Raw genomic sequence first — 8,209 nt, forward strand, 5'->3', positions numbered from 1 at the left:
CGTGGCTATTTCTAAGTATACAGTTCAGCATAATTGTATATGGTGCCCGTTCCCATGGTTGTGAAACAGATCTCCAGAACAATTAATCCTGCCAATCAGAAACGACAGCCCTGGTAACCACCATTCTATGATTTGCTGTTTTGAATCTGACTACCTTAGAAACCTCATGTAAGTAGTATCGTTCAGTGTTTGTCTTTTTAAAGTGAGCGGCTTGGGATGCTTGGGTGGCTCAGTGGGTTAAAGCCTCTGCCTTCAGCTCAAGTCATGATCCCAGAGTACTGGGATCGAGCCCCGCATCGGGCTCTCTGCTCAGCGGGGAGCCTTCTCCCCACTCCCCACTCTCTGCCTGCCTCTCTGCCTGTCAAATAAATAAATAAAATCTTAAAAAAAAAAGTAGAGTGGCTTACTTCATTTAGTTAAGATCTTCAAGGTTCATGCAGGTCACAGCGAGTCAGAAGTCCCTGCCATTCCAGGCTGAGAGCTGGCCCATGTGTGGATATATATTCTGTGTCTCCATTCACGCGGTGATGTACATGAGGAGCTTCTCCGTCTTGGCTTTTGTGAACAGCGCAGCTATAAACATAGGTATACAACACTTTCTCCAAAAATCTGCCCTTTTTTGGACATACACCCGGACATAGAATTGCTGGATCTTACGATAATTCTGGGTTTAATTTTCGACAACATTCCATGCTATTTCCCCCAGTGGCCGGACCCTTGTTATATCTCCAGCAGCACACAAGGTTCTACTTTCTCCACAGTGTCACCAACACCTATTAGTTTTGGGGGTGGGGTTCCCTTTACAGTAACACTTACACACACACACACACACACACAGATATACTTTTTATATCCATGGAAAAGTTTTTGGTTTCAGTTAAGTTACTGAATGTTGAAAGAACTTGGAAACAGTTGTCCAAAACTTTTCAAATATTTAAAAGTGCACATCATTGATTGAATCATTGTTCCCAGAACTTTTAAAAATTTTAACTTTAAAATCTTTTTGTTAATTTTAGACTTCAACTTCTCTTGAACCCCTGCCTTATTCTAGTCCATCGGGAAGACAAGGAAGGACCCATTCACCAGTAAACACAGGAAGGGCTGCCAATGGCAGAGCAGGGCAGAAAGGAAGGTGTTGTCCTGCACTGGCCACCCTCAGGGATTTCCCTCCCAGTCACTGGCAACAGCACCTTCGGGAACAGCGATGGGAGCTCTTAGGAAGAAGGGGACTTTCCTGTTCCCCGGAACAGCTAAGAACTGCGGCTCCCACCACCAGCAGCAGCCTCTTAGGCTACCAGTGGCCCCCCAGACTTTGGGAGATTCCTAAGCAGCAGGTGGGAGGCACAGCAACTATGTCTTGGAAAATAGAACGGCCTGTACTGCTTCATTTATTCTAACCATCAGACTGCTATTCCAAATGTACACAAGCACCTATTTCTCCCTTCTGTCCGAGTCCTACTTTATTATTTGCCATTAAGCCCTTCGTATTAGTTTACAAATTAACCTCCTATAAATCCATTTATTCACTCAACTATTCATTAAGCACATAGGCACCATGAGTGGTAAATGAGATAAAATCTCTACCCCTGTGGAATTTATAATCTAGTAGAATATCATTAATCAAATAATCACATAAATACATGTCTAGAATCTCAAGGATCATAAAGAAAAAAATACAGGGATAATGAAAGCAAAAATGAAGGACCCTTAAATTACATGTAGGGCTCAGGCGTTGTCAGACTTCTGAGAACAATGATAGGCTGATGTAAACAGCCAGGTAGGTGGTGGTAGATGCACCTTCTAGGTTAAGAAGGTATATGCCAGGGCCCGGAGGTGGGAGGGCTCCGGGAATACAGGAAGTGAAAGACAGGCAGGGCGACTGGAGCCTGGAGCCTGCTAGCCGAGAGGAGGGTGGAGGGGTGGCGGAAGCTGGATGGAGAGGCAGCAGCTGGTCCTGCAGAGCTGGGAAGCCTGTGAAGCACTTGGGATTTCATGCTAAGTGCAATGCGAAGTTACTGAGGCATTTTCAAGATTCATGTTAATAGGAGTTTAAAAAAAAATAATAGTGCAACTGTTATAGAATAAGCTCTAAGATTTGTTATGTGAATAAAGAAAGGTGCGGAACAGTGTATACAACATGTTATCGTTTCTGGAGGAAGGGGAAAATTAACGTTAATATATAAATGGATATCTCTAGAAAAATACCAGAGACCGGTAACACTATGCTTCTTGAAATGGGAACTAGATAGTATGGCTAGGAGAGAGGAGTGGGAGGAAGTTTTTACTGTGTACCTTTTTATCTTTTGAAATAGGTATCATGCTTAAGAATTACCTACAGAACAGTAAACTAAATTAAAAATTAAAAAGTCACGCTGGCTGTTGTGACTGGCTGTTCTTAGGAAAGAAGAAAAAAACCCCAAAACTTAGGAAAGATACTAGAACAGTTAAAATAAAAACTGATGTTATCTACTGTTGGCAACGTGGGGATTAAGTGGAATTTTCATACACTGCGTCCAAGTGCAAACTAATGTAACCATTTTGGGAGATGCGGGGCAGCATCTTCTGAAACCCATCAGACACACACGGTAGAAGGCCAAATTTCATCCCTAGATATAGACTCAACAGAAATGAGTACCTCTGTTCCCCAAGACATTTATAAAAATTCATTACAGCACTATACGTAAATACCAAATGGAAAGCCAAATGTTTAACGAAGAGTAGAATGGATAGACCGCGGCACCCATTCACACAACACTACAGACAGCATTGAAAGCTGGGCATGCGACAACTCAGAGCATTAAGTAAATCAGATACAAAAGGATATAAACTGCTTAGCTTTGTATTTATATAGTTTGAAAAAAAGGCAAACTGATCCATGGTCACAGAAATCAGGCTACCAGTTATGTCAGGGGAGGAGTGGCGTTAGCCAGAAGAGCAGGCAGGCTTCTGGGCGCTGGCAACATTGTTGCCCGATCTCCTGCCACCGTGTGACGTGTGACGGAGTTCACTTTGTGAGTGGAGCTGGGCACACAGGTGTACTCCTCCGCGGAATGCTCGGATACATACTCGGTCCATGCGGTAGGAGCTCCTGCAGGGTTGCAGATGAAGGGCGGGGGCCGGACTGGGCGGGCGGTGGGGGAGGACAGGGATGGGTGCAGACAAGAGCTATAAACTGACAGGCTTTTTGTTATTTCCATTTTTGCATTCTGTCACCAGCCTAGTAAGTCTAACAAAATCATCAGCAAATCTAACGTCAAAACAAAGCATTTGCTTGAAAGAGGTAGGAGACTGGGGTGAGACTGTAAGTATCTGTGAGTAAATGGAAGTAATTTCTAGCTATGAATATTTAAAACCTTTCTCTTTGATAGAAGAGCTAGATTCAGAGAACATTTAAGAGTTAACCAAAGAATACAAAGTCTTCAATAAATATTCACCCTTCAGGACTGAAGGGCAAACCAAACTTTAACCAAGACACCATTTTAATTGTGCGCTGCGTGGCAGACACCAGGCCATGAAAGACCAGTACCTGTTCAGGTGAACTGGTTTCCAACACTGTACAAGTCTTTTGTAAGTTGTCTTCTCATCCTCACTTAACCAACAAAGAAACTGCCTTCTGCTCTAACCAGTTTAATCAGTAAATACACTGAGGCACACACTGACTTTAGATCTAGTCTATGTGCTATATATATAATTGCCACTTTAAGAATCTTATCTGTGTCACTTCCCATGGCTATTTCCAGGTTGTCTGTTACACTCCAATGGTGCCTGTCCAGAAACCCAATTCCTGCCTTGCTGATAGCCCCTCTTCCTAAAGAAGTAATCCTCCCCAAGCTATCTGGCCCCACGGCCCAGTTATCACTCACATTCCTGAAAGCGCGCTATGCAGGGGCAGCTATGATTCCTACCTGGTGCACCCCAGGGAATTAGCAGAAGGGGTACATCCTAATCACTTTTCAAAGATGCTTGACAAGCTATAGTGGGTAGCAATTGCAAAGATGATACACTCCCCCCAAACCATTTTTTTTTTTTTTTTTTTCTGAAAACGTGTGACTATGGCAACAGGGACTTCTTTCCTGGACAAGAGTTAGAAGAGGAAAAAAGGAATCCACACCAATTAACCTGATTTCAGATTACCTTCATCCACAACTACGGATCCTCAGAATCTGCATTTTGACAAGCACCCACTTGATTCTGATCAAGTTCTAGTTCAGCAGAACACCAGGTGGTGTTCTGTTTTTTTTTTTTTTTTTTTTTAAGATTTTTACATTTATTTATTTGACAGACAAAGATCACAAGTAGGCAGAGAGAGAGCGAGAAGCAGCCAGCCTCCCTGCTGAGCAGAGAGCCCAATGAGGGGCTCGATCCCAGGATTCTGGGACCATGACCCGAGCCGAAGGCAGAGGCTTTAACCCCCTGAGCCACCCTGGTGCCCGGTGTTCTGCTTTTAAAAGGTAGACTAAAATATGTTTACCTTCACTTCCTCCATCATAGTCATGGCATTCAACATTTACTTAACATCTAGTATGTGCCAAGCACTGATCTGTAAGTCCTAGGCTTTGGGTCATCACCGAAAGAAAATCCCTGCCCCCACGGAGCTTACATTCTAGTGGAGGATGACAGAACCAAAGATACAAAAGTAGCAAAGCAATCTGGAAATGCTGAACATTTTTAAAAATAAAAGATTCCTGGTTATAATAAACTAAATGTGGATTTTGAATCCTATCTTAATCTCATTTTACTGAAAATGCTCAAAGGCAGTATTTGGAATCACAGCATCTGCCCAACGTTCTAAGAGCCTTCTAGATACATTAATAGATACACGTTATTAAAGGAAACTGGAAAAAAAAAAAGACCAGGGTCAGTAAATAAGACAAAGGTGTTGGTAATATTTTATTTTCAAGGACCTGCTAAGTGTCCTAGTCTTCCTGGTGATATGTGCATGTCATCTTAAATTAAGAAACATGAAATAGCAGCACTGAAGCCCTGATCACCAAGGTTTGCTACACCTGCCTGGGGCCGGTCTGTTCCCACATCAACGACCTTTGCCCCCTTCTTTATCCTTGGCACCACCCCTTTCCAGGTCCAAATTCTCATTAAACAGATAACCAAGGCTGAGCAGGGCCACAGGCTAAAATACAACCTAGTCAAAGGAAACTAATGTTTTTACAAGTTTAGTCTTCTCCAAAAAAAAGCAAACTAAGATTACATGGCCATTCTCAATCTTGTTTAGGTAGGTTAAGATTTATGAATTACTTTTACTTCTGTGAGCAAAAGTAATCATATAAACCCCATACCAAACAATTCAACTCCGAACTCTTACCCAGTAAAATGAACTATGAAAATTTAAAACATATACAACGTATCACCTCTCAGAACAGGCAGCGCTGCATCTGGCTACATACTTCATATGCCCATTTTGTTCAGATGGTTTTGGACTTCTCTTCATTGGTATACCAAAACCCAAGGAAGAAAGAACAGAGGCGAAAAAATCACAGTTGCACAAGTTATGATTTTGAATGGTTTATAGCAGAACCTGGGTTACCTTAAAAATGCAAGTTTCCAGTATCAGCTGGGAATTAGGCTCTTTGCAAATGCTCATCGGTTCACCAGAACGAAGCAGAGTGAAAACAGGAGATCTGCAGGCAAGCTGAGTCCAGCTACAAGACCAAGTGGACAGCTCCATTGCAAGAGCTTACTTCCCACCGGGCTGCTTGCCTGCCCCTCTTCTAACAGCCAGCAGACGGCTCTCCAGCTACATTCGTCTGGTAGACTTTCCAAGCTGACTTCAAAATATTAGAATATGGGGATCACTTTCCCAGTGGAACACTCCAGCAAAACAATGCTGAATTGCAAAAAACACAACAATCTGGAAAAGTTAAAATTCAGTATCTGTATTAAACTGAGTTAGAACATCAAGGAAATCATTTATTTGATACATACCTTTTGTCAGAAACTGTGACTTTCATGGACATTCTTGTTTAAAAACCAAACTGTGAACCCTGTGTGGATTAAGCTCTCTCTTCCCTCCAACAAAATCCTAACGATCAAAAAGTCGATTACCAGTAGCACCCTCTTTTGCCCAAGATTACAAAAAAACCCACTACATATAATTCCCCACCCCTCCCCTATTTCCTAGATATAAACTGAACTTCTTTCACATTTAGGGTTTAAAAACCAAAAATCATTCTTGCCCCGCAAAGAGATATTTACACAAAGTAATAATTCACCTTGTGAATCAGTTTCTAGCCTCCATACTAACTGTCACAGCAGATCCATTTAAATAGACTGGAGCCCCGATTTCCTATCAACCTGTACTTATTAACACATTTGTTGAAGTTGTAATTATTCACATAATTTCCTTGTTTCAAAATAGAATAGATGGCAATCTAATTCATAGTAACCTATTTGGACACATAAGTAGGACACTTCTCTACTATACACAGCAGAATTTGTATTTAACAAAACCTTCTCATTTGGACCACTTAACAGAAGGCTAAACTAAAGTCTAAATCATTTTGCAGCTTTCCAATGCATACTAAAAATGCAATTTCAAAGTTCAAAATGTTTTAAGCTGAAGTCCAAATGCTGATTTTTAACAAATAGGAAGATTTAATTTGGGCACACCAGCTAGAAAAGTCTCAGGATAAATTCTTTTCCTATTTTTTTGTTTGTTGAGTGCAAACTTTACTCACAGATACTACCAAAGATCAACCTAGCTGTGGTAAAACAATGGGTTTCCATGATCTGGGAACTCTAAATTAATGAAATTTTACTATATTAATATTCAGTAGAGCATACTTTTTTAGAAGGATGCAAATTTCTGCTGTTCCATATCCAGAAATTAAATTTTAATTAAAAAATTTTTTTAATTCAACAAAGCTAATGGACTTTTGACACACAGAACATAGCAACAGATCCTGAATAATAAATGTTTATTCCACATACCTTACTAATAAAACAAAGTTGCTTATTTCATGGCAGCCTGGAAGGAATACTTAAGTAATAAACGACAATAAGAAAAAAACCACTTATCAGACAGTCTAGTCTTTATTGAAAGACTTACTTCAACTGTGGTTTACAGCTTTGGCTTACGTTGGCCAGTCATTTTAGCCTCTCACTGCCAGCAGACATAAAAATCACGTGGGAATGGTATGGGGGAAATACTAATAAAGAGATTATTAGAGCAAAGATGGCAGTCAGAAACACATCACCAAAATAAATCTCGAAATATTAGTAAGAAACATTTTCTCGCATGCCAAAGAATCTCTGCTGTTGTTTTTAATGAACATGGAAAAGGCAACGATTCTTAGGCTTAAATTGATCAAGATAGCACTGACTTCACTTTGTTATAAAATAGACTTGAGTCTGTGTTAGCTTGACAGTTGAATTTTTAAATGGTGCGTTTCATTTGGATAAGTAGCTTTGTATTTTAAAAACCATTTAATATGAAATAACTTCCATTAACTGAGCTGATCATGAAATCTTTGTTTCAGATTGAGACGAAGGACACTTTAGAAATAGGTTTTCTATGGCGCTAGAACTAGCTTGGATCATCTTATGAAATCCTAGAACCACCAGGAAAACACTGCAGCTATAGTTCGCTGCTACCACAGTCAGCTACTTAATCTATTGGCAGACCAAAAAAGGCAAACTGAGAATATTGATATATAAAAAAAAAAAAAAGTCGTTAGTTGTTCAAGTTTCACATATATTCAAGAAATTTTAAACGAGGAGGCATAATTGATATAATTTGAGTGTTCTCCTTATAAAATATAAAGTAACTTTACCATAACATCCCCCAAGGACACTAGCCATAAACAAAGAAATAAGGGTAACTTTTGTACAGAAGAGGATCACAGAGGACTCCTGTGGTTAAAACTAAAGTGCCGTAAAAAAACCTGGCCTGAAGATGAATTTCAGACCCCGCAAATATTCATGTTTAATACATCTGTTTTCCTAAATGGGGGAAGAATAATACCAAAATTATTGTAGTCACCAATTTATAAACCCATCATTATTTTAAAGCTGACTGTTAAGACCTTAGACGTTTAAAAAATCGTGCTTTGTGGGTATTAATTGCATCTTACTCTGGTAAGGGTTTTCTCATTTTGGTGCCCAGGCTTCAAAGCAACATTTCAAATACACTGCCCTAAACATTTGCACCCTCTAGCTGTCAGAATTCGAATACATAGGATTTTTTCTTGTACAT

This window comes from Mustela nigripes, chromosome 4 (assembly GCF_022355385.1).
Source record: "Mustela nigripes isolate SB6536 chromosome 4, MUSNIG.SB6536, whole genome shotgun sequence".
In the NCBI taxonomy this organism is placed as follows: Eukaryota; Metazoa; Chordata; class Mammalia; order Carnivora; family Mustelidae; genus Mustela; species Mustela nigripes.